A 27,598-nucleotide genomic window follows, 5' to 3' on the forward strand; every position below is an offset into this window, starting at 1 on the left:
TAGAAAATGTTCATACCTTTTGACCCAGCAATCTCACTCCCACTTACAAAATATGGAGAAGATCTTTCCCATGTATACCAGGAGACAGGAGCATAACACATTTGCAACATCATAATTTATAATAGTAAAAAAGAACCTGCTAAATTTGCTATTTATAATAACACCCCAAATATCAACAGAGAATGGATAAGTGAATTTAAATATATCTATGGAGTGGAAAACTATGTAACAGGGAAGAAGAATAAACATTTAATTGAAGCATTAGTTGAGGCATTGGATGAACATTTAGTTGAGGCATTTAATGCATCAACATGGTTTAATCTCATATGGTTTTATGCAAAAAAATGTAAGTTGCCAAGGAACATACCAGTTTGATGCCACTTACATAAAGATCAGCAGCAAGAAAAACTATATATTATTTAAGGATACATACGCACACGCAGACTTCCCTGTGGCTCAGACGATAAAGAATCTGCCTGCAATTCAGGAGACCCATGTGTGATCCTCAGGTTGGGAAGATCTCCTGGAGAAAGGAATGGCAGCCCATTCCAGTATTCTTGCCAAGAGAATTCCATGGACAGAGGAGCCTGGAGGGCTATAGTCCATGGAACTGCAAAGAGCTGGACATGATTGAGCAACTAACACAAACATACATGTATGCTTTGGGTTAGGGTACAGGACCCACTCAGATACCAATATCTGCAGATGCTCAAGTTCTTTATATAAAACACCAGAGCACAACTGGCCCTCGGTATCTGCAGGTTCTGCATCCATGGTTTCAACCAACCACAGATCAATATGGAAGACCCATTGTGTATGTAATTTAAACTCTTAAGAAAAGTAAAGCAGGGGGCTTCCCTAGCGGTCCAGTGGTTAAGAATCCACCTTGCAATACGGGGGATGTGGGTTCAATCCCTGGTCAGGGAACTAAGACCCAACATGCGGTGGAACAACTAAGCCCATGTGCCATACTACTGAGCCTGTGAGCCACAATGAAAAAGATCGCACATGATGCCCTGAAGATCCTGGGTGCTGCAACTAAGACTTGATACAGCCAAATAAATATTTTTTAAAAAAGAAAAGAAAAACAAGGCAATGATCAAAAATACCTGGGAAAGGTTAGAAGAGGACTATGAATGAGGCTGACATACAGGGTCTTTGAAAGTCCTCTAAAATATTCTATTTCTTAAGGTAGGTGCTGGATCAGATCAGATCAGTCGCTCAGTCATGTCCAACTCTTTGCGACCCCATGAATCGCAGCACGCCAGGCCTCCCTGTCCATCACCAACTCCTGGAGTTCACTCAGACTCACATCCATCGAGTCGGTGATGCCATCCAGCCATCTCATCCTCTGTCGTCCCCTTCTCCTCCTGCCTCCAATCCCTCCCAGCATCAGAGTCTTTTCCAATGAGTCAACTCTTCGCATGAGGTGGCCAAAGTACTGGAGTTTCAGCTTTAGCATCATTCCTTCCAAAGAAATCCCAGGGCTGATCTCCTTCAGAATGGACTGGTTGGATCTCCTTGCAGTCCAAGGGACTCTCAAGAGTCTTCTCCAACACCACAGTTCAAAAGCATCAATTCTTCGGCGCTCAGCCTTCTTCACAGTCCAACTCTCACATCCATACATGACCACAGGAAAAACCATAGCCTTGACTAGATGAACCTTTGTTGGCAAAGTAATGTCTCTGCTTTTGAATGTGCTATCTAGGTTGGTCATAACTTTCCTTCCAAGGAGTAAGCATCTTTTAATTTCATGGCTGCAGTCACCATCTGCAGTGATTTTGGAGGCCAGAAAAATAAAGTCTGACACTGTTTCCACTGTTTCCCCATCTATTTCCCATGAAGTGATGGGACTGGATGCCATGATCTTTGTTTTCTGAATGTTGAGCTTTAAGCCAACTTTATACCCATGAGCATTTATATATTACACAAAAGCATAAACTAATATATGTATAAATATACTTTTGATGTATGAGATATTTCATTAAAAGTTCTTTAAAATAAGAAAGAGACATTATACTACAGCAAACACATCCGGAAAAAAAAGGGGTCCCATGTGACATCTTGGGTGACAACCATTCCCATCCATAGGACAGCAAGATCTTTCAAAACTGAAAGGTGGGCTGAGAAAAACTTGTAGGGGACAACACAGCTTATTGTTCCTTGGGGGATGGTCAGATTAACAGTTTTATTCAGCTGTCATTCAGAAAAATCTACTGATCTGAAAGTCCGGACTTAGGCTAGACACAGGAAGCCCTACCCCCACCGTCTGAGAGTCTTTTAAAGTGCTGCTCCATAGAGTCCCCACGTCCTCCTGGTGGCTTGGGGGTAAGCACAGGTACCAGCCAATTCAGACAAACCAGGTACTGAACCTTATGGCTGTAACAACTCTGGCAACAGAAACTCACTTTTGTAGGTCACTGATGCTCATTAGTTATTGAATGATTAGTAAAAAGAAAGAAAAATGACATTAAAAACATAAATTGAACTTAAAGACAAATCTGCTTTCAGAATAAACTAAGCCAAACACCTTTCTCATAAAAGCAAACTCACCCTCCTCTAAGAAAAATAGCAAGCAGATTGACCACAGAACTGAAGGAAATGACAGAAAGGGAGTGTGGGAAGCCTGCTCAGTGGGCACACTGCTGACCAGACATCTTCTCCTGTCTTAGGAAGAGGAGCACACGGTCAGCAGGTGATCCACAGATGGCAGGGAAGGTCCTCTTCTCAAGTATGAGGCATGTCTTGGTGGAGCTTTTCTCACCATCTCCACACCAATTTCCTAGTTTTATTTAAAGCAGCCCACATGTCAGCTGAAAATTCAAGCCCGTTGGTGCCAGATTTATACCTAGATGCAAATTCTTTCAAGCCACCTGCATCCAGCCAGCACAGCTGTGTGCCAGATGTCTACACACAAACATCCAGGAAGCCGGGGACAGCTCCCCCTTCTCCTGTCTCTCTGCATCTTTGTATCTTTCTGTCTCTATCCCTGTCTCTTTCTTCTCACCCTCATCACTCTCGATTTTACCTTTGTCTCTTTTATATTTTCAGAATTGCTGAATTTCATTAGAAAGAACTGAAATGGTAATAAAAGAATTAATATAGCACATGCATGGAGAGAGATGGATTTTATCTTCAGTAGGTGGGTCTCTGTACCTCCTGTACCTCTCTTGCACCCTACACATTCTAGTCATTGTTACATAGATACTATTCTCATGAATGTCAAGATTCTCTGCATTTCATCTTATAATGCTCTACCTGGAAAAATATTTTCAGACTCCCACTGCCTACAAAATAGATGTCCAGGCTCTTTGGTTAATAATTCAAGAATCTCAGTGATCACAAAATCAGATTGATTAAATACTTTGCAGCCGAAGATGGAGAAGCTCTATACAGTCAGCCAAAACAAGACCAGGAGTTGACTGTGACTCAGATCATGAACTCTTTGTAGCAAAATTCAGACTTAGATTGAAGAAAGTAGGGAAAACCACTAACTAGGCCATTCAGGTATGACCTAAGTCAAATTCCTTATGATTATACAGTGGAAATGACAAACAGATTCAAGAGATTAGATCTGATAAACAGAGAGCCTGAGGAACTATGGATGGAGGTTTGTACCCTTGTACAGGAGGAGATCAAAACCATCCCCAAGAAAAAGAAAGGCAAAATCGTTGTTTGAAGACACCTTACAAATAGCTGAGAAAAGAAGAGAAGCAGAAGGCAAAGGAGAAAAGGAGAGATATACCCATCTGAATACAGAGTTCCAAAGAATAACAAGGAGAGATAAGAAAGCCTTCCTAAGTGAACAATCCTGGAGAAGGAAATGGCAACTCGACCCAGTATTCTTGCCTGTAAATCCCGTGGACAGAGGAGCCTGAAGAGCTACAGCCCATGGAGTTGCAAAAGAGTCGGACATGACTTGGAGACTAAATAAAGTGAACAGTGCAAAGAAACTGAGGAAAACACTAGAATAGGAAAGACCAGAGATCTCTTCAAGAAAATTAGAGATATCAAGGGAACATTTCATCAAAGATGGGCACAATAAAGGACAGAAATGCTATGGACCTGACAGAAGCAGAAGATATTAAGAAGAAGTGGCAAGAATACACAGAAGAACTATACAAAAAAAGGTCTTCATGACCCAGATAATCACGATGGTGTGATCACTCATCTAGAGCCAGACATCCTGGAGTGTGAAATCAAGTGGGCCTTAGGAAGCATCATTATGAACAAAGCTAGCAGAGGTGATGGAATTCTAGCTGAGCTTTTTCAAATCCTAAAAGATGATTCTGTTAAAGTGCTCCATTCAATATGCCAGCAAATATGAAAAACTCAGCAGTGGCCATAGGACTGGAAAAGGTTAGTTTTCATTCCAATCCCCCAAATAGGCAATGCCGAAGAATGTTCAAACTATCACACAATTGCACACATTTCACATGCTAGCAAAGTCAGGCTCAAAATTTTCCAAGCTAGGCTTCAATAGTATGTGAACCAAGAACTTCCAGGTGTTGAAGCTGGATTTAGAAAAGGCAGAGGAACCAGAGATCAAATTGCCAACATCCACTGGATCATAGAGAAGGCAATAAAATTCCAGGAAAACATCTACTTCTGCTTCACTGACTAAGTTAAAGCCTTGGACTACGTGGAACACAGCAAACTGTGGAAAATTCTGAAAGAGATGGGAATACCAGACCACCTTACCTGCCTCCTGAGAAATCTGTATGCTTTTGTAAAGAAGCAACAGTTAGAACTGGATATCGAACAAAGGACTGGTTCAAAATTGAGAGAGGAGTATGTCAAGGCTGCATATTGTCATCCTGCTTATTTAACTTATATGCAGAGTACATCATGCAAAATGCCAGGCTGGATGAAGCACAAGCTGGAATCAAGATTTCCAGGAGAAATATCAATAACCTTAGATAAACAGAAGATACCACCCTTATGGGACAAAGTGAAGAGGAACTAAAGAGCCTATTGATGAAGATGAAAGAAAAGAGTGAAAATGCTGGCTTAAACCTCCACATTCAAAAAACTAAGATCATGGCATCCCATTCCTTCACTTCATGGCAAATAGATGGGGAAGCAATGGAAACAGTGGCAGACTTTATTTTGAGGGGCTCCAAAATCACTGCAGATGGTGACTGCAGCCATGAAATTAAAAGACGTTTGCTTCTTGGAAGAAAAACTATTTCAAACCTATTAAAAAGCAGAAAACTTTGCCGGCAAAGGTCTATACAGTCAAAGCTATGGTTTTTCCATTAGTCATGTCTGGATGTGAGTGTTGGACCATAAAGAAGGCTGAGAGCTGAAGCATTGATGCTTTTGAACTGTGATGTTGGAGAAGACTCTTGAGAGTCCCTTGGACAGCAAGAAGATCAAACCAGTCAATCCTAAAGGAAATCAACCCTGAATATTCATTGGAAGGACTGATGCTGAAGCTGAAACTCCAATACTTTGGCCACAGAAGCGAAGAGCTGACTCATTAGAAAAGACCCTGAAGCTGGGAAAGATTGAAGGCAGGAGGAGAAGGGGCCAACAGAGGATGAGATGGTTGGATGGCATCACCAGCTCAATGCTCATGAGTTTGAGCAATCTCAGGGAGATGGTGAAGGACAGGGAAGCCTGGAGTGCTGCAGCCTATGGGGTCGCAAAGAGTCAGACATGACTGAGACACTGAACAACAACAAAGGTCACAGATCCTCTTTTTCCTCCCTTATCCCATCACCATTGTTTATGGAAACCTACCGCCTCTCTCATACAGACGGGTACTGTTGGGTGCTTCACATCATGCATTCCTAAACTTTACAATTATCCTGCAGTGTAAGTCTGGTAGATTTCATTTTGCAGATAAGTAAATTGAATTCAGGGAAGTTAAGCGGTTTGACTAAGATCAAAAGACTGTCTTTAAAAAAAAAAAAAACTTTTTCAGTTAGGTCTGGCCTAACCGAAAGCCAGGTTTGTCTGGTCACTGTTTTCCCATTGCCTGTAAGAGAAGAAACCACTGTGGAGGAGTCTGGGATTTATAAAATTAACATTTATTTATCATTTTTATTGTGCCAGGAGCTGTGCATATATTTTCTATTATCCTTGCCAAATCCTGTGAAATTGGTATTATTACTAACATTTTACCATGTGGAGATATCAACTGAGAAAAATTAAATAACTTGCTCAAAGGCACACAGACAGTAAACTTTATCCTTAGTTTCTTTTTGATTACATTATGCCACTTATGGGGCTTCCCTGATAGCTCAGTTGGTAAAGAATCTGCCTGCAATGCAGGAGATCCCGGTTCGATTCCTGGGTCAGAAAGATCCACTGGAGAAGGGATAGGCTACCCACTCCAGTGTTCTTGGGCTTCACTTGTAGCTCAGCTAGTAAAGAATCTGCCTGCCGTGTGGGAGACCTGGGTTCGATCCCTGGGTTGGGAAGATCCCCTGGAGAAAAAAAAGGCTACCTACTCCAGTATTCTGGCCTGGAGAATTCCACGGACTATACAGTCCATGGGGTTGCAAAGAGTTGGACAGGACAGAGCAAATTTCACTCACATGCCACTTATGATCTGACTCCAAATTGTAGTTTGACTCCTTTTTTTCCCTCTTCCAAAGTCTCAATGGCCAAACTGGTCTACTAGTTGTTTCGTGAACACAACTTGTTTTCTTACCCTGAGACTTTGGTTAACGCTCTTCTCCACATCACCTAATTTCCCCTCTCCTGTATCATAATATGTAGTTTACCTACCCTTCCAGTTGCATGCACTCTGTAGAGACAGAGCTGAATGTGTATCATCCAAAGACCAAAATCAAGTAATATTTTAAAAAGAGAACATCAGACTACTCTGGGGGGAAAAATGGTGACTCCAGAAAAGATGGAGCTGCCAAGTCATATAGAACAATTCTTCCATCTTCTCCTCGGTGGGGCTGTTCAACCACAGACATGTCTCTAATCTTGAGCTCAGAATAAGCATCCATAGTTTAATGAACTCAATAGATATTTAAATGGTATTTACACTTTCTGGAATCCTTGTGTTTCTCAACTCAAATGTGAATGCCCTGAGGGCAGGAACTATATTTTAGATTTCTGGATATGCCTCCCTACCCTCCATTTAACTAATGCTTCACACATACGCCAACAGCTAAGACCTCCACCAGGCGTGGGGACACTCACACCGCAGCACGCGCGACAGTGGCAGTCTGTCTCTGCCCTGCCCTAGCCCGCCTGGTCAGGTCTGTTTAAGCGGCGGAATATTGGGGACAAATCCTTGTGTGGTGAGACGCTGCCCCCAATCCAAAAACATTCTCCCCAGACTGTCACCATTCCTGTCTCTTTCCCCAGCTCAGAACTAGCTCTTTAGAGTTGGAAGACCATCAGGTCCAAACTTCTCATTTCATAAATGTGGAAACTCAGGCCACAGAAGAGATGTGAACTTAATACAAGGTCATGCATCTCATGAGCGGAAAATTCAATACCAGAAGTAGGCTGTATGACCCTTAATTCGACACCCAGAATACTCTAGCATACAAATGTCTCGACACCAAGCATACAAGGCACTTCAGCCAGATGGATATAGTGGAGCCAGGGATAGGGTGAAGGTAACTGAGTCCTCGTCCTGCCCCTTAACTCATCCTAGGAAGGAAATTTGAAGGAAACTCTACCTTGAAGGAAAGGACCATTGCCACCGCTGTGAAATGGTACCATGATGAGAACACAAATGACTCCAGATTCTCTGCTCATTTTGACAAGGAAAGTAAGACATGTCTTGTTCAACGAATAAGATTACTTAGTCTCTATAATCATTGCTCCTGCTTGACACTGTATGTAACACATCTCTTTAGAGCCAGAGGTTACTGCTCAGTTTGGGGAAACAAAGGGTGTGAGATAAGAGTGGGACGAGAATGTGGAATTACAAAGTCTTAGAGTCAAAGACATCTTAACTTTTGCGGAAAGACCTTGGAGATTGGCAAGCACAACAAGTCCGTTTCACAGAGGAGTAAGCTGAGGCTCAGAGAGGCCATGTGACTTGCCCAGAGAGGCAGCCCATCGGTGGCAGAGCCGACCTATGGACTCTTGATGCTGCACTCCAGTGCTTGCTGCAGCATCTCTGCTTGTCTCTCACAATCATCTCCACTTCCCATTTTAATAGGAAGGAAATGAGCAGAGAGAGGACGAGACAGAGTGCAGCATGAAGACAGCTGGAATGAAGACCCCACTCTTGTTTTCTAATGGCCCCACCACCTCAGATCTCAAATCCGCTGCTTCTCTGAAGATTTTGCCAGTGCTGTTTCTAAGGGAGCACAGAACATACAGTCCAAGCCAGTGATAAGCATTCCCCCCACAGCCTGGGGTTATTGTAATTAAAGTGCATAACTTATCTCTCTCCACTTGGCACTTTGTTAATTAGGAAAAGAGAACATTAAAAAAAGAGCCATTTATTTAGAATGAGAATAGTCAAACCATTGACTGAATACAAAACAAGTTCAAGGGTTATTGCCATGAGGAAAATTGATAAACAAAAGTCAAATTTCTATATTATGGGATGACTTATTTTTTAAAAACCTATGTGCTTGTTTTTATAGAGGTTATACCCGTTTTCTCTGATGTATCAACATGATACAGTTGGAAATACCCTAGTCATGGAAACCAATAATTGGGAAAGAGACTGACATAAGTGACCGTGTGACCTTGAATGAGTCATTTAATCTCCTTGGGTCTCATGTTTTCTAATAAAATAAGGAATGGGATTGGATTTGATGACCTGCTGGCACTAGCATTCTGTGACCCTAAAGTTTACGCTTTTGATTTAGACATATTACATGCATCTGTTACTCCAAGAGAAGTCTGAAAAAGAAACAACTAGGGAATTTCTCTTATGTGGATAAAAAAGAAAAAAGGAGTTAGTTCAGCACAGAAGTTACACACCTTGGGGATTGTAACCTTGTTCAACATTATAAGCCTCCTAGATGATGTGAGCTATCATTTATCAGAGTTCATCTTCATTCATAAGAACCAGGCTGTATTTGGGACCCTTTTCTTAACCACTCTTATGAAGGATGAGAAAGGAACACTCATTCTCCACTCCTGAAGCTGCAGTCATGAGAAGAGTATCCTGAAATACTGCTGGATGCTTCGCCAACCTTTCACCTCCCTACAGAGGTAGAGACAGATGCTGAGTAGAAGCATTTGGTCCATATTTCCGAACAGAGTGAAGCTAATCTATCAAAGGACCTGGGACACAGGAAGGAATTGGGGACAAATGGGTCTCCCCCGCACCTTCCCTCTCTGCCTCGACAAGTGGAAAGCAGTGACCTGGGAAGATATTAAAACTGACCTCTCTGCAAGCCCAAACTTTCCCTCAGGTGGGTTCCATAGGCTGGACTGGGCAAAAGGGAGCTTGTGCCTTAAGAGTAAACAATGTTCTCTGATCCAGCCTTTATCATAATTATGGAAGATATTCCATTCTGTATCTTCTGAGTTTATTTCTTATTTCTCAACTGGTTCAGAAAATGGACAAAGAGAGGAAGTGTGAAACATTGAGTATCCTCAAAACCCCAACATCAGCCTTGGCGACACAGGGACTCAGAGGGTCTGCAAGAATGCTACATGGTTTCCTTCACTCCTCCCTGTCCCACAAACAATCCTTCTGGTTCTTTTCTTTCACCTGAATGAAAGTAATCCCTGGGTACAATTCTACGGTGGTAGGGGCGGGGTGGTTGGGAGACAGTGGCTCTAAAGAACCAGCCATAGGCACATATGTTTGTTCTTTCCCATTCATCATGCTTCATGAAACTCTTATTTGACTACAGCCCAAGAATGGCATGCCAGGCATCAGATGACCTCGAGAGCCCTCACCTCAAAGCCTCCCTGACTCCTTTATCTTTATGCCGGCACACACAGAGAAGGCACCAATTGCATAACCCCTGTGGAGAGTTGTCTTTTGAAGAACATAAACTAGTCAACCAAGCACAACCCACTGTATCCTTCTCCCCTGGAGTCTCCCTTTCTAAAGATAATGGGGCTGTGGAAAGCTAAGCAGATGGCCAGAAACCAAGGTGTTAGGTACCTGCTTCTCTACTACCTGCTGATGGCAGAGATACATAAGCAAAGCATGATGCGAGAGGTGGCTGTGAACACAGCAGTATAACCTCAGGCCATGTTTTCATCATGGTGTGCTGAAAATTTCAAGTGTGGAACCTTTGTAACTTCAGAGAATAATGCATACTAATTTACTGACAACATTCTGTGGGGCTATTCAGGACCTGAGGTGGAGTGGGCAGTGTACAGTTTAGATAGGCAAGCAATAGTGTCTGGCAGGGTTACATATACAGCAGGCTCACATCATTTGAATAAGAGAGCGAGTGGATGACTGAATGTTTTCTGTAAGAGCCGAATCTTCTTGCAGGGTGCTCTGCACATGATAAATGTAAAATAAAATGTCTGTTGAAAGGCCAGCTTTAATCTGGTATGTGGCAATGTTCTTTCTGAGTGTCTAACCATTCGTTTTCACTGGGAGTTTAGCAATAATTCTCAACTGACTATTAATAACAGAAGACCACTGTCCATAGCATTAGGAGGACAACAGGGCTTAAAAAGTGAGAGCTCTTTTCTTTCTGCAAGATATATATCAACTGTTTTGGCTTCCCTAGTGGCTCAAAGAGCAAAGACTCTGCCTCCAATGTGGGAGACTGGGGTTCGATCCCTGGGTCAGGAAGATCCTTTGGAGAAGGAAGTGGCAACCCACTCCAATATTTTTGCCTGGGAAATCCTATGGAAGAGGAGCCTGGTGGGCTATACAGTTTGTGGGGTCCCAGAGTCAGATATGACTGAGTGGCTAACAATGTCACTTTCATCAAGTGTTTGAGTTATCTGATTTTGTTATTCTATAATACTACTAGCAATTTGTCTTAAGAAAATAGTCGGATGTATAAAAATATTCATTATCATTAAAACATTATTTTAACAAGTTTAATGGCATGTTCTCTGCTCATGGGATGAATATATACTTGGAAATATGGAGTCCTTGGTGCTCTTCACATGAGTGGTGGGACTGGAAGCAGACTGGAGTAGCTGAGTTAATGGGAGGCTGGAAAAAAGTAGTAACTGTAAATGTAGATGCTTCAATAACTCTAGCCTGAAGGAAAGCAGGGAAATGAGACAGTAGATGGAGAGGCTGTGGGGTTCAGGAAGTCTTTTCTGTGAGTATGGAATACATGTTTTCATGCTGATGGGAATGATCTAGAAAAGCAGAGAGTGAAAAATGGATTGTGTGGGAAAGACTGGGGTGGGGAGATGGGGTGAGGTGCAGGTAGCAACCTCCAATTGGCTTAGCATCAGACAGGGCTTGGTTCAGATCTTGCAATTAGAATCAGGAGGCAGAAGAGAGAGACTGAGCTGAGTCATGCAAAACATTTTTTTTCTCATTATAAAACCACAATTCAAACCACGGTTATAGTCAGTTCAGTTCAGTTGCTCAGTCACGTCCGACTCTTTGTGACCCCATGAACCACAGCACGCCAGGCCTCCCTGTCCATCACCAACTCCAGGCGTTTACCCAAACTCATGTCCGTTGAGTCAGTGATGCCATCCAACCATCTCACCCTCTGTCGTCCCCTTCTCCTCCTGCCCTCAATCTTTCCCAGCATCAGGATCTTTTCAAATGAGTCAGCTCTTCACATCAGGTGTCTAAAGTACTGGAGTTTCAACTTCAGCATCGGTCCTTCCAATGAACACCCAGGACTGAACTCCTTTAGGATGGACTGATTGGATCTCCTTGCAGTCCAAGGGACTCTCAAGTCTTCTCCAATACCACAGTTCAAAAGCATCAATTCTTCGGTGCTCAGCTTTCTTTATAGTCCAACTCTCACATCCATATACGACTACTGAAAAAACCATAGCCTTGACTAGACAGACCTTTGTTGACAAAGTAATGTCTCTGATTTTTAATATACTGTCTGGTTGATCACAACTTTCCTTCCAAGGAGTAAGCGTCTTTTAATTTCATGGCTGCAGTCACCATCTTCAGGGATTTTGGAGCCCAGAAAAATAAAGTCTGCCACCGTTTCCACTGTTTCCCCATCTATTTGCCATGAAGTGATGGGACCGGATGCCATGATCTTAGTTTTCTGAATGTTGAGTTTTAAGCCAACTTCTTCACTCTCCTCTTTCACTTTCATCAAGGGGCTCTTTAGTTCTTCTTCACTTTCTGCCATAAGGGTGGTGTCATCTGCGTATCTGAGGTTATTGATATTTCTCCTGGCAATCTTGATTCCAGCTTGTGCTTCTTCCAGCCCAGCGTTTCTCAGGATGTACTCTGCATACAAGTTAAATAAGCAGGGTGACAATATACAGCCTTGACATACTTCTTTTCCTTACAATTTCATTACAATTGTTCAACATTCCTTATATAATTATTCCTTTGGTAATTTCTTCCTGCAGTTGTATCCAGAAAAAAACCATTATTTTCACTGGAATATTGGTTTGCATCCTTTGGTCACACATGGACAGTTCTCTCAGAACTTGGTTTCTTTCTCATCTTTGCTAATAGGAAATTCAGAGTTTAGTGACATCCAGGACTTAACTATCTCATCTCATAACAATTGTGTCACCTATTTGGTTTCCGATCATAGTATTTCTTTTTAATTAATATGTGTGAGTGTGTGTATAAATTTTCTCAAACAACTCTGTACACAGGTGAAATAGAAATGATTTAAACATACGTTTGCTGTCCATTTCACACCTGTGACTCGTTTGTTTTGCGAATGGAAGTTTGACCCTCTTCTTCACTTTTCCTGCTCACTTCCTTCCTCCCCACCTGCCTCCTCCCCTCCGACAGTCAGCTGCATGTTTTTTGTGTCTGCATCTCTGTTTCTGCTTTGTTAGGTTTGTTCATTTGGTTTTGCTTTGTAGAGTCCATGTGTACATGAGATCACACAGTATCCGTCTTCCCCTGTCTTACTTATTTCACTTCACATAATACCCTCTAAGTCATGTAACGTCTTTCTACAGGGATAAATCATAACGGGTGTTCATTTTGAAATGCATAGAAATCACTATGTTGGGTATCACATCAGGAACAAACACAGTGTTGTGAATCAATTCTACTTCCAAAGCAAAGAAAAACAAACGCACAGAAAAAGGCGTCAGATCTGTTGTTACCAGAGATGGGGACTGCAGGAGGGAAAGCTGAAGGCAGTCAGGCGGTACAAACTTCCAGTTAAAGCACAAATAAGGACCAGGGATATAATGTAAGCATCATAAATATAATTAACACTCTATATATTATATATGAAAGCTGTTCACAGAGTAAATCACGAGTTCTCATCAGAAGAAAAAACTTCTATTTCTTTGAACTTTGTACCTATACGAGAGGACGGATGTTTACTAAACTTACTGTGATGATCTTTTCATGAGGTATTTGTGGTAAATCATCCTGCTGTACACCTTCAATTTTTACAGTGTGGTATGTCAATTATATCTCATTGAAACTGGAAGGAAAAGTACATGAAAAATACATTCAACCATCATGAGCAAACTCACACCCCAAAGCTTGCACAGCCCCAGAAGACAGCCACATTGTGGAAGAGACCGTTGGTGGTAACTGAGCTAGGGAGGGCCCATCAGTGCCCCATCACAATGAAAACAACTCCTGCTTGTAAATATTGTCATAAAAGCCGGTCTTAAATCAGGGAAGGGAGGCTGATTTTGGCCCTCAATCCAACCCCTAATCCTGCCCAACAATTCACTGAAAACTCCATAGAGAGTCTGTGGCAGTAGCAAGCCAGCCTCTCTCTGAGACATGAGATTAGCTGTGCCCAAGAAACGTTTTCAAAATGAATGGAAACAAGAGTCATCTGGTCTGGTTTTCAAATAGATATTGTGGCATATTGATTAAATCCAGACACAGAGAGTAGAGGAGGAATCAGGGGTGCCACTCAGGGTCTCCAAGCATTGAAGCCTCACAAACCTTTCTCCACCCAAGAGAAAATCATGACATGCCAACACCGAGAATTCACTGTCTAAATGGAATTATCCAGTGGACTCACCATGAGTCGCTTTCTAAGGGAAGAATTTCTGCAGGGATTTGAAACCTACACCCTGAGAAAATACCATCTAGAATCTGCTGAGCAAGGGAATAAGAGAAAGGGACAGAGCAAGCTTCCCTCCTAGCTCAGTTGGTAAATAATCTGCTTGCAATGCAGGAGACCCGGGTTCAATTCCTGGGTCAGGAAGATCCCCTGGAGAAGGAAATGGCAACCCACTCCAGAATTTTTCCATGGAGAATCCTATGGACAGAGGAGCCTGGCAAGCTCTATGTTCATGGAATCACAAGAGTCAGACATGACTTAGCGACTAAACCACCACCACCTCAGAGCAGGCAGCCTTCTGGGGACAGTAAGTGGAGCCAGGACCCATCGGCCAGGGTGGAGGCCTCATGCTATGAGACCAAGGGCAACAAGGTAGAAAGGCTGCTGAGGCTAGACCGTGGAAGATGGTGGATGTTGGACTAAGGGGTGTGGCCTTGATTCTGTAAACGGTGAGGATCAGGAGAGTAATAGCCAATGGAGACGCTTTTACATTAGCCCCAGGTGGCTCAGTGGTAAAGAATCCGCTTGCAATGCAGAAGACGCCAGAGACTCAGGTTAGGTCCCTGGGTTGGGAAGATCCCCTGGAAGAGGAAATGGCAACCCACTCCAGTATTCTTGCCTGGAGAATCCCATGGGCAGAGGAGCCTGGCGGGCTACAGTCCATGGGGTGGCAGAGACGGACTCGACTGAGCGCATGTGCACTAACACGAGTGCAGGGGATTTCTACTTTCTCCCTCTGTGCCAACCCACCTCCCAGCTCCCAGATCCACAAAACAAACCACTCTCCTTCCCATGCGGCAGAGCCCCTCTGAATGCTGCCCGCCACGTGTCTGCTCCCTGGACTGGATCCTGAACCTTGGAAGGGAAGGCTTGGCTCAACTCTCTTTGACAAGGATGTGGCAAAAATATTTGTGGAATTAAGGGCTGATCCTTTTTGGTGACTTTGATAGAGAGTCCATCCTCACTCTATGCCTTAAAGGGCTGATATGTCGTTTATATGAAACTGTATTCAATTTCCTTATATATCTGATTGAGTATTATTCAAGCTGCACATTTTAAACCCATTCAGTTCAGTTCAGTTCAGTCGCTCAGTCGTGTCTGACTCTTTGTGACCCTATGAATCGCAGCACACCAGGCCTCCCTGTCCATCACCATCTTCCGGAGTTCGCAGAGAGTAAAAATAACTCACTGGGACCTGACCACAGTTTTCAAAAATGGAACCAAATGAAACACATAAAGCTCTGAATTTAGCATCCGTGAGTACAGCTCTGTGAGGCGTTTGCACGCACACACACGTATTTCGAGATATATTTGTGTGCTCTGGGCTGCTATGAGAATCGTATATTCTTACTGTGGGCTGCCATCCAAAAAAGTTTGAGAAAAATTCTTCACTCAAGTTGATTTTCTGAACGTCAGTTAATTTTCCAGCCTGATTGCCATTTTATTTTGAGCAAAGCTTAGATTTTCTCATTTTATTTTTGACTTGTAATAGGATTTCTCAGCCTCAGCACCACCGACAGTTTGGGCTGCATCACTTTCTGGTGTGTGTGTGTGTATGTGTGTGTGTTCAGGGTGGGTTTCTGTGCATTGTAGGGTGTTTAGCAGCATCCCCAGCCTTTCTCTCCAAGGTGCCAGTAACACCTTTCCCCAGCTGAGACAGTCAAAAATGTCTCCAGAGTCTGCCTGGTGCCCTGTAAGGGACCAAATCTCCCTCAGTTGAGAACCATAGCCTATGGTGCCCAAAATAAAGCTGAGCATTCAGGCAGCTTTAAGAAATGCATGAGAAAGATCTGAAACAAAGATCCTGAAGGGGCCTATTGCAACAGAAGATCTGGAAACACTGATCCCCAGAGATTCTTAATCTCCATCGGGTTCCCTCTAGACAACTGTCTGACTGCACAGAACGCTACCAGTCTAAGCACAGGGTTTTCACGAGGTGGGTGTGCAGCAGGACTCAGTACATGTTCATAATCAGAAGGTGCTCTTGGAAGCACCAAGAGAAGAGAAGAATCCTAGAACTTCCGGCTGAAAGACACAAAGTCTTGCAATGGAGGAAGCATCTCAGGAAATTCATGTGGAAGGTCCCCACATGGGATCATGGAAACAAAAGTCCCTCAGCTCTAAAAAGGAGCTACGAATCCCCAGGAGATGGGTGAGAAATGAAGCGTCAGATGGTAAGAAGTGACACTGCTCTTACATGGAAAGGCCCGATCATGCATGCAAGAGGGGTCTCTGCACAGAGGGGAGGGAGGGAAATGCCAGGAGCGTTGACAGAAAGTGCCGTGACTCTAACACTCGTGGCAACTAGCAGTGACCTAGAACTAGTCGTATGATCTGGTGACAGTTAGTTCCTTATCAGAAAATCAGGGAAGCTTGGCTGGGTCCTTAAACAACCTATGGGTCCCCAAATTCCATGATTTGAGTTTGATTCTCTTTTCTTTTCATATATATTCTCCTTCGAGCAATATACTGTCTCTCTAGTCATCTTCTCTGCTGATTTCCACACACTACAGCCAGTGATCCCAGTTAAAATGTAGATCAGACCAACCATTCTGTTGCTCAAAACACTTAAAAATCTTTGCATCTAACTTAGAATAAAACCCTAAGTCCTCACCAGAACAAGACTGGACATGATCTGACCGTGGCCACTGACCTCCTTTCTGACCTCACTTCCCCATCATTCATCTCTCTTACTGTATTCCTTATTGCTTGTAGAACATCCCAAGCCTGCTCTCACCCCAGGGCCTTTGCACCTGCTGCTCCTTCCACAAGGAAGGGCTCTGCTCAAACCTCTCTTGAAGAGAAGCCTTCCTTGGTTGCCTATCCCAAACAGTAGCTCCTGCACCCTCCATGACCTCTCAGCCCCTCTCTTTTCCTCGTACTATATAACATTAAAGATATATTATTCATGTGGTGGTGGTGGTTTAGTTGCTAAATCGTGTCTGACTCTTGTGACCCCATGGACTGTAGCCTGCCAGTCTCCTCTGTCCATGGGATTCTCCAGGCAAGAATAATGGAATGGGTTGCCACTTCCTTCTCCAGTGGCTCTTCCCAACTCAGAGATCGAACCCAGGTCTCCTGCATTGCAGGCAGATTCCTTACCGACTGAGCTACAGGGAAGCCCATTATTCATGTAGGCTAATACAATAATTATTTACTTCATTCTCTACTTCCTTACAGGGACTGATTCTCCCACATATAAGATCCACGAGGGCAGTATCTTACTTACTGCTAAGACTTAATACACATTTTTAAAAAATGAATTGCCAAGTGAATGTTTAAGCAAGAGACATAGTCACTGTAGACTCAGAAACTAAATTCTTTACTTTCTTGAACATCACCAAAACAGTCTCCAGATTAATGTAGGGAATGACCAATGGTGATGTCTGATGTGAAAACAATCAAGAAAAATCCGACTTTAATTTCCAGTTTGTAGTTTTTCTTCTCGAACCCTTCCATTTTTCATTGTTCTAATTCTCTCTGAATTTCACAGCCCTTTATTTGACTTTATTTTAGAGATAACTTTATTGAATCAGTTCTTTTTATCATTAGGGCTTGGCATTGATTATAAGTAAGATATTATCATGGAGAAGGCAATGGCACCCCACTCCAGTACCCTTGCCTGGAGAATCCCATGGACGGAGGAGCCTGGTAGGCTGCAGTCCATGGGGTCGCTGGGAGTCGGACACGACTGAGCGACTTCACTTTCACTTTCACTTTTCACTTTCATGCATTGGAGAAGGAAATGGCAACCCACTCCAGTGTTCTTGCCTGGAGAATCCCAGGGACAGGGGAGCCTGGTGGGCTGCCGTCTATGGGGTCACGCAGAGTCGGACAAGACTGAAGCGACTTAGCAGCAGCAGCAGCAAGATACTGTCAAAGTCTCAGATTACAGAAGAGATTTCACTTTTTGCTTGTAGACTTTTCTTTCCATTACAGTTAAAAGCTAAAATTAGCTGCCTTCTCTCATTTCAGTGGAACTAGTTAACCATGGAAGAAGTCAATCATCTGAAGCAACTTATGGAACCTCTCTGTTTCGTCCTCATCTCAAGCACCTCAAGAGACTTCAAACTGCTGATGCTAGAGGGCTCTCAGGCTCTGAAAGTCTGTGAACTATCGCCATCTGCTGGGTGACTTGTGAACTACTGCCACCTGGGGCTCAGTCTTCACTCATCCTCCTGAGAAGCAATTGTTGGTCATTCCCTAATGTTTGTGATCCTCAGAATCTATGGGTTTTTGGAATCCCTCCACAACCATGGGATCAAAATTAATGTTGGGAAAAACATTTCACTGGGCCATAATGGACATACACTTACATTTGGAAATATGGTAGATAGCATGGTTAGGTTTATGGTTAGATTTAGTTGACAAGACTAATGACCCTCCATGCAAGTGGGAAGGAGGAGCTGGAATCACCAAAACCTCTCATATGAGATCTGAATTTCAAAAATAGTTACATCCTCATAGCAGGTGATTTTTGTCCCAAAATTGTGTATGAACATCATGCTTTAGTATGGATGGTGGTGGTTTAGTCACTAAGTCGTATCCAACTCTTGCGACCCCATGGACTATAGCCCCCCAGACTCCTCTGTCCCTGGGATTCTCCAGGCAAGAATACTGGAGTGGGTTGCCATCTCTTTCTCCAGGGGATCTTCCCAACCCAGGAACAGAACCCTGGTTTCCTGTATTACTGGCAGTTTCTTTACCAACTGAGCTACAAGGGAAGCCCCATGGATACTATGTATCAAAACATCTATTAATAATGGTTAGAATAGCAGGAAGAAAGCTGGACTTCAAATGCCATCCATGTTATGAACTGACTGCACACATTGGTCTATCCATTGATAAACTTAAGGAGAGATGAACAACAGTCCTGACCTACCCTCCTTCATAGAGATATCCAAGGGTAACACAAACTTGGACAAGCCAAAAGATAAGGAAGAGAATCATCAAGTGGCCCAGTTTTATATATTTTAGTGAAGCAATGTAAAAGTCCATCAATAAGGAATTAAATAAATGTGGTAGAGTTTTACAGTAATATATACTGTGGTCACTAAAATTAATGATGTACAGCTATACTTATTTATATTTAAAGATGTATACAGTATTGGGGGCTTCCCTGGTGGCTCAGATGGTAAAGAATCTGCCTGCAGTGCAGAAGACCCTGGTTCGATCCTGGGTCAGGAAGATTCCCTGGAGAAGAGAATGGCAATCCACTTCAGTATTCCTGCCTGGAGAATTCTGTGGACAGAGGAGCCTGGTAGGTACAGCCCATGGGGTGGCAAAGAGTCAGACACGACTGAGCGACTAACCCTTTCACGGTATTTTGTTGCACAGTACTTTCTGTGTAACAGAATAATTTTTTGTTACACAGTATATGCACTGTGGTCTCATGTTGGGTTTTTAAAAATTCTGGATGATTATGGACCAAAATGTTAATAATGGTTATGTCTGGATGCTGAGATTAGAGACCATTTTCATCTTGATTTTTCACTTTTTCATATATTGCTCATATTTTTTTCTAATCATAAGTATGGATTACTTTTACTATTTAGAGACAATATAAAAACTATTTTGCTTTGGGATTACTGCAATGGTCTCCTTAATGATCCCGCTGCTCTTATCCTTGCCCATCTACAGTCCTTCTTTCTTGTATATGAGAGCGATTTTGTTGAAACTTAAGTAAGGTCTTTCTGCCCCTCTGGTCAAGTCCATCCTGCCCTCCAGCTCTCTCAGTCTTCCCAGTCTCCCAGTCTTTCTTCCCAAGAAAACTCAAAGTCCAATGGCCCCCACTAAGGTCCTAATCAGCCTCCATCACCTGAGACTTCCCTTTCTCTCTGTCCTCATCTCCTTCTACTCTTCACCCTCACAACCCCCTAACGCAGCCACACTGGCACCCCTGCCCTTCCATGAACACCCCATGATGATCCTGCATCAGGGCTTTAGCATTTACCTTGGAGCTCTCCCTCCACGTGGATGGATAGACAATAGATAGATCAATGGATACACATTGATCTATCCAGACAGTTCACCTAGTCTTTCTTACTCAAATGTCACCTTCTCAGGAGGCTTATTCTGACTGTACATAGGCTCCCCTGTTTCATTTTTCTCCGCAGCTCTTTCCCCATGACATGCTATCTACATTTTTAATGTTATCTCTTCACCTTCTGCCTGCCCTGACTATAATGTAAGGTCCGTGAGCATAGGGATTCCTTTTTGTTGATTTTGTTCACTGCTGAATCCCCAGCATCTGAAATGGTGCCTGGCACATAGTGGGCATGAAATATTTGTTTGAAAGAGTAAGTGGATATATCATAAAATAATTTGAGAAGCCGATATTCTTTAGAAAACAGGAATCCCGTGGACATTAAGAATGAAGCTGAAAACAAGGCAGTCACCGACCTGGGATCTTGCTCAGGATCTGTCACCAAGTGACCCTGGCAGGGCTCTGGGCTTCAGTTCCCTCAGGTGCTGAATGTGGAGGAGGTGCTTTCCAGCTCTATGAGTTTACAAACCCTCAGTAAATGAATTACTGAGGTCTACTGGCTGTGAGACCTCATTATCTCCTGTATTTAAGGAAATAAATACAAATCAGCACTGGCCATCTACCTCTAAAGTGTTAAATTATGAATCATGGCCTCTGCTGACCTCCATCATCACTCAAAGAGAGTTCAGGGTGGAAATCAGGAATGATCACCCTGTGCTCTGGGAAAAATGGCAGACCAGGTCTTCAGATAGATAATTTCAGATTTTATGAGCCTAGTTCTTGTATCTTTTCGTATCTACAAAAGCACTAAAATCTTTCATGGTAGCATTTACTCCTTGTGACTAGCAGCAACCTTCTGCAAAAAAAAAAAAAATGTGTGCTTGATTGCATGTACTCCCCCTTCCCCAAAATCACACATCCCCTACCTCTTTGGAACAGTTTCTCAGAGCGATTTTAAATACTGTCTTCTGGGCTATAGTCCTCGTTTTGCACCCAAATGAAACTTAACTCACAACTCCCACATGCATTTTTCCTCAGTCGACAAAGCTACATAGGCAAAGAAGAATGAGATAAGATCTGCGCTCTCTAAGTGAAAGACCAAAAATAATCCATGTTTCTGCAATCCATGTAAAAGATACCATTCTCTTATTATATGAGATGATACTATTACTTCTTGTGAAAGCGTCCCCCCTCTAACCTACCTCTGCTCTGGGTCCTCGGAGGCAGACCTGTCTGACTTCTTGCTGTATCTGCCTATCCAGAGACACTAGCAGGGGAGTGAAGGAGAGAGGAAAAAGTCAGAGTATTCGTTCTCCAACTTCCTCCCTAGGAGGCTGTATGTGACACATGTGTGAAAGTCACAACATTTGCCCTCCCTGTCTATCTCTAGAAGCTGGTAATTGCCCCCTCTTGGTTTCCTTGCATCTACTCAAACTTTTGCAAACAGTCCCTTCACTAAGCTCACTTCAAATTACCCAATTACATAGCCTCTGTTGGGCTTCCCAGGTGGCTCAGTGGTAAAGAATCTGCCTGCCAATGCAGGAGCCATAGGAGATGCAGATTCGATCCCTGGGTCGGGAAGATCTCCTGGAGGACGAAATAGCAACCCACTTCAGAATTCTTGTGTGGATAATCCCACAGACAGAAGAGCCTGGTGGGCTACAGTCCACGGAGAAGCAAAGAGTCGGACACGCCTTAGCAACGGAGCATGCACAGCCTCTGTTTCCTGCTGGGAGGCGGGAGACACCTGAGATCATTATAAAAGTCATCCTTCTCCCTAGGTTCCTTCTAATTTGCACATATCTGTTTCCTGTTTGGTGGCAGAATCAGACAAGCTCCATCAGACTCAGCCAGTGGGAACTGTGTCCCTCCCACACATCTGTCACTGGGTCGAGCTGATTTCTTCCATTCCCTTCTCTGTGCCTAACCATGATTGCAGCTCTCCTCGCTCATCAAAGCATCTAAGTGATTCAGAGGTCTAAATATTAAGAAACAATCCCTATGAAGAATTGTGTAAGAGCAAGGTTCATCTCTTCTGCTCCCAAGAGCAGAAAAGGTGAACCATGAAATGATGAGTATAAAGAGAACAAAATGAATAACAAGGAAATAGGAGGAAACAAAAGGAAAAATAGTAAGAACATCTTTGTATTACTCATGTCAACATATTAATGTTTCAAAATCCACTGAGCCAGAGTGGAATAAGTAGTATATGGTTGTTCACCGTGTGGTTGAGACACACTAGCTGACTGATCGAAGAGATGCTACAGCTGAAACTAGAGCACCGTAGTGCCATTTCTTTGGAAAAGTATGTTTTCTTATCATTTGTTTTAGTCTTTCTTCCAGCTCTAGCCGGAGGGGGTAAAACATCGGTGTGCTGATTATAAGTAAATGGATGGTAATGTAGGATGTAGAAAGGCCTCAGAAGAGCAATTAATAGGTAGCAGGTATTTAAGCAGCAAAGTGAATCATTCCTTCTAGAACCAATAAAGTTGCACAAATGAGTGTTGCTCAGCTTTACAGGCATTGCGGCATTAGCAGATCAATGGAGCGATTACCTCAAAGGCACCTAAGTGTAAAATCACACCTGAAATTATGTTCATGCACAAACTGCACATTTAACACGCAGATCTGTCTAGGCAAGGAGGGAAGCAAACGATTTCTTCCTCTTCCTGTTCGTTTTTTCACCTTACATTCTGAAGATTTACAAATCAGTGAAGCTCACCAATTTATAGGCCTGTCCCAAGATCCTGGAGTAATGCCAAGCAAAGCCTCTTTTTTCTCTCCCTCTCCCCCTACCCTCTCTGTTCACAGCAGTGCAAACCTGTCCAAACACTGTTAGGTTATAGGCTCTGCAGGTCTCTTCTTTATCTCAGAACATTCATGTGAAAATTAAGTCACAGGAATTTCTATCAAGGGGACAACTGCCTTAGTATGCACTAATTAATCATTGCAATTTTGACAAAATTGCTACAAAATAGAGGATTTCTTAAACTTCCTGGAGAATCTCCTAAAATTTTGGGGAAAAAAATCCCAGCATTGTAATATAGAGATCAGCAAACTACATCCCACAGGCCAAATCTGGACAGCCACCTGTTTTTCCAAAACACATGATTGTTGAAATAAATTTCTAGGCCCATGATGAAGCCAGTTCTGCCAGGGTTTCTACATCAGCAACTCCAAACTTAAGGCAACTTTCATATCCTTGAAAATGTTCCACTTGACCAAATATACAGTCTACAGGCACACCTCACTTTATTGTACTCCACAGATACTGTGTTTTTTACAAATTGAAGGTTTGTGGCAACCCTATGTCGAGCAAGTCTATTGGCACAATTTTTTCAATAGAATTTGCTTACTTTGTGTCACATTTTGGTAAATCTTGCTGGTTTGACCTCACCAGACCACTAAAACTTACTTCATATTGGCAGTAAGGCTGATTCCTAGAGAGATCATACCAGCCATGACATTTCCTTAAGCCAAAATCTAACCTAGAACAAGGCTGACAGTGAAGAAGCTGCAGAAGAAAAGTTTGAAGATCCAATGACTTCAAGTCCTAGGAGAACAGCTCAGGGCACAGAGTCATAAAGAAAATGCGACACACCAGCTGGTGGTCACCTAGGTCGGTCACACCATCCTTCAGTAACTATGCGTGGAGGAAATGAGTATCAACCTCACCTTCATTTTGAAAAAAGTGGGCAGATGTCATAATGTCTGTTTCACATGTATTTCCTCAAAATAATCTTGAGAAGTAGAAAATATTACCTGCCTCAGACATTACTGTACCCATTTTTAGAGATATGGACACTGAGGCCCAGGGAGATTAAATGACTTTCCAAGAAGGTCTCACAATGAGGTAATGAAAGGACAGCTCCCTGGGCCTCAGACACAGCCACGGCTGCCAGACTCTGCTCTGTGCAAGGGTACAGTGTTTGTGGGCAGTGAGGAGCTTTCAAAGCTTGGTGAGAACTTTTCACAGACACTGACCGGAGTTTGTATGAAAGCTGCAAGAGGGTGATGGATGATAAGTCATGGGAATTGTGGAAAAAGACACCTCCAGTCCCTCCCTGAATGTTCCTCCCACCCCTAGGGGTGCCACGGCCTCTGCCTCTACTGGCTTCCTTGCTACTCATGATTATGGTCAATGCAGGGCACTGCCACCAAACACAAGCTCTTCTAGTGACTGGGGATAATGGACATCTGTTTGTCGCTACATATATGAGAACATGTACCTAGGAGCCCCAGCATGCCGAGCTGGTCTCTGGAAAGAGAGTCAGGCAATTACAAAGGTTCTAATCTCAGAGCAAAACTAGGCAAAAGCCAGAAGACACTTGCATGACAAAAGGGCATAAACTTCCCCAGGGGATGTTCTCAACCCAGGGATCAAACCCAGGTGTCCAGCAGTTGCAGGTGGATTCTTTACCAGCTGAGCCACAGTGGAAGCCCAAGAGTACTGGAGTGGGTAGCCTATCCCTTCTCCAGCGGATCTTCCTGACCCAGGAATTCAACTGGGGTCTCCTGCATTGCAGGCGCATTCTTTACCAACTGAGCTATCAGGAAAGCTCCGCCCCCCCCCCCCCAAACAGATGCACACCCGGCAACAACTGAGCGGAGAGCAATGTCTGAGTAAGTAGGTCAGTGCGACAGGAAAAGTGAGATGGGTTGGTGGGGAGGCAAGGAACACCATGGAATCAGGTTGACAGTACTGTAGAAAGTTGATTGGGGCCAGGCTAGATTGTTTTGGTTCAGCAGAAGAGGAAGTTTCTGAAACTGGAAGAACATGGATTGTGGGGAGAAGAGTATGGCAAAGATCAAACACCATCATACCTCCCTACACAGTCTCTGAGGATCTGAGACCACAATTACACATGTGAGCACCAAAAGGAAAATGTACTCTAATCTAGCATAGAAATGCTAAAGCTTATTCTAATGATTAAGAAAGAACACAGGAGTGAAGTAAGGACTTGATCTGAGTCATTGCCTTGAACTTAAACTCCCCAGATTTGCTTTCTCCCTTCTTCTCCTCCTTGCCTTCCTTCCTCCTTCCCCTCTTCCTCCTTCCCTCTTCTCCTTCCTTCCTTCTTCCCTCACTCACTCACTCTACTTTGTTCTTACTTGTGTCTCACTGCAAATCCAGGAGCTTGACTTTCCCTGTGAACCTTGCCAACGGGGAAACACATTTTTGGCCTGGTGGGTCTCTAGACCAACTTTCTCCTCACATCTTCTTTTGAATTTCCCAGATGGCAGCAGTAGAAAGCTATCAGTCTCCAAAGTAGTCACAGGCTCTTGGCTTGTGAAGTGGAATTCAGTCATTCACGTACTCAGTCGATGTTGATTGAGAACCTACTTTGTATAGGGTATTGGGAACAGGACCTTGAATAAGTCATTGCAACTCCATATGGAGCTTATCCTGGAGGAGGAGACAGGGCATTGCATTGTTTTGGGCAGTGAAAGGGCTGTAGAGAAGCAGGGAATGGGGCTTAGGAAACAGGGTGAGAAGTTTAGAGAAGCTTGTCTGGGGAAGTGACCTTTGAGCTATGGTCTTAAAGAAGAAAGGGAGGGAGGTCATGGGGACATGGAAAGATTGGGCAGAGACGGTTCCAATCAGAGAAAACAGCAGGTGCATAAGCCCCAAGGCAGAACAAAGTAAAATGACTTTTGCTAGGAACAGAAGAACACCTTTTACTAGGGACTGCCCTGAGGATACCAATTTCACGTCACCAAAAACTTACTGGTTCTTTCTCTGCTTATATCATGAGGATAGGATATGAGAAATTAAATGCTTTAGGGTGGTAGGACCAAGGGAACGTTCCCAGGGAAGGTCGTATAATCCTAGAGTTGGTTACACATGTGAGTGACTTTTCGTTTCATTTGCCATTGGGAAAAAAAAAGAAAACACATGAATTCTGACTTTTGCCATTTCTATTGTTTACAGTTCATACCCTTTATTACTTGTCCCATCCTTCTTAATCCAAGGTAAGCTTGGATCCCAGAGAATAAGTGACCACCAGACAGGGTGAATACTTGTCTTATTACAATGCCACATTTGTGCACCTGTGTCCGTGAGGTTCCATGAGCCCCCTGTTCTGATGGGCTCATTTATAAGATCAACCAAGGGAAAAAGAATGCCATGGAACAACAGGCAAACAGCAACGGCCGGTGGTATTTCTTTCTTGAAGAAAACAGGTATCATAGGCTGGGGTAAAGTGTGAGGAATGGTGATCTTCATCTTCTCTGTATTTCCTTAGAGGAACAGAATTAGGAGCTGACATGTGGAAAAATCTCTGCTGAAAGCATGGACTCAATATGGGTGGCATCTTTTATCATTCAAGGCCTGAAATGATCTAGTTCTCAGTAGAGAATCGGCAATTAAACACCTGGATTTTTCCTTCCTGTTCTGCTTGGAAGGTTGTGGAGCTAAGGGGTGGATGCTGAACACACATCACAATTCCCTGGTGAAGCCATCGAAACCCTCCACCTTCCTCATGCAGGCTGAGCACCAGTGAAGGAAAACACTGGTCCTGGCTCTGAGCTACAGGTTCAGAGCACCCGACATCTGCCAACTGACCCCAGCTAAGCAACTAAGCTGCTAACAGGGTCCTGCACTAATAGGTCCAGAGAAAGTCAACATTTTGCAAGTTGATAGGGGTGATGTGTTATATTTTTTTTAGGAAAGGTGGTGGATGCAGGCATAAAAAAGATCACAGAGGAACCCAACAATGGTTGGGTTGAGGTGTAGAGGTGGTGTAGAGGGGTGGGGATCTAAGGGTTCCCATGGGGTCTTCTGATCCTTGATAGTCAACTTGAACGTCCATTCTGAGGTTCACTGTTCAGGGAGCAAAGTGGGCATGAGCCAAGAAAAAGTCCATACAGGAAAGATCTAGAGGTGAGGAAAAGCAGGAGCTGTGAGAAAGGGAAGCCCAACATGTGGAAATACTCATCTCACAGATTCCTTTAAGAGGTGTTCAAAATGTTTAATAGCTTCTTGGCTTGGGTCTAACCAATCACAAAGGCTGCCAGCTGTAAACTGCCAGGGCTATACCCATGCTTAACCAGAAGAATTTCAGACCTGTATGAATGTTTTACTCACCTTTTGGTATGTACAATATACCTTACAGGTTTTGAAAAAAAAAAATCCTTAGAGGTTTGTTCTGCACTGTCAGAACCTCCTGGTCCACAGATTCTACAAAGACTGTCCCTGTATTTTATTGAATTGCTGACCTTACCTTTCTTATGCTACTCTGCACTAGAAGAATAAGAGCCTTGTTTAGTTTGAATCTCACACAGGGAAGTGGCTTTAGCAGTCAGCGAAACCCAAGTTCAAATCCTGCCTTTGCAATTATTATTCTTGGCTAAATACATAATCTTTCAAAGACTCCATTTTTGAAAATCTACAAAAAGGGATGCTATTCTTCAAGCACAGGAGTTTTGCAAGGATTAAAATGGGGTTTCCTAGGTAAGTGCTCCAGATGGCGTCAGCTCTTAGGAGGCTTTCCCAGTGGTACCTCTGATAATCGGAATTTATTGTAATTCCAAT

General features: G+C 43.3%; 1 protein-coding gene across 1 annotated transcript in view; it reads right to left on the reverse strand.

Moving 5' to 3' along the window:
• EGFLAM (EGF like, fibronectin type III and laminin G domains) overlaps positions 1–27,598 on the reverse strand; it is a 194,229-nt gene that overhangs the window by 61,280 nt on the left and 105,351 nt on the right. The gene's annotated exons all lie outside the window — the stretch shown is intronic.

The sequence above is a fragment of the Bos mutus genome, chromosome 20, assembly GCF_027580195.1.
Source record: "Bos mutus isolate GX-2022 chromosome 20, NWIPB_WYAK_1.1, whole genome shotgun sequence".
In the NCBI taxonomy this organism is placed as follows: domain Eukaryota; kingdom Metazoa; phylum Chordata; class Mammalia; order Artiodactyla; family Bovidae; genus Bos; species Bos mutus.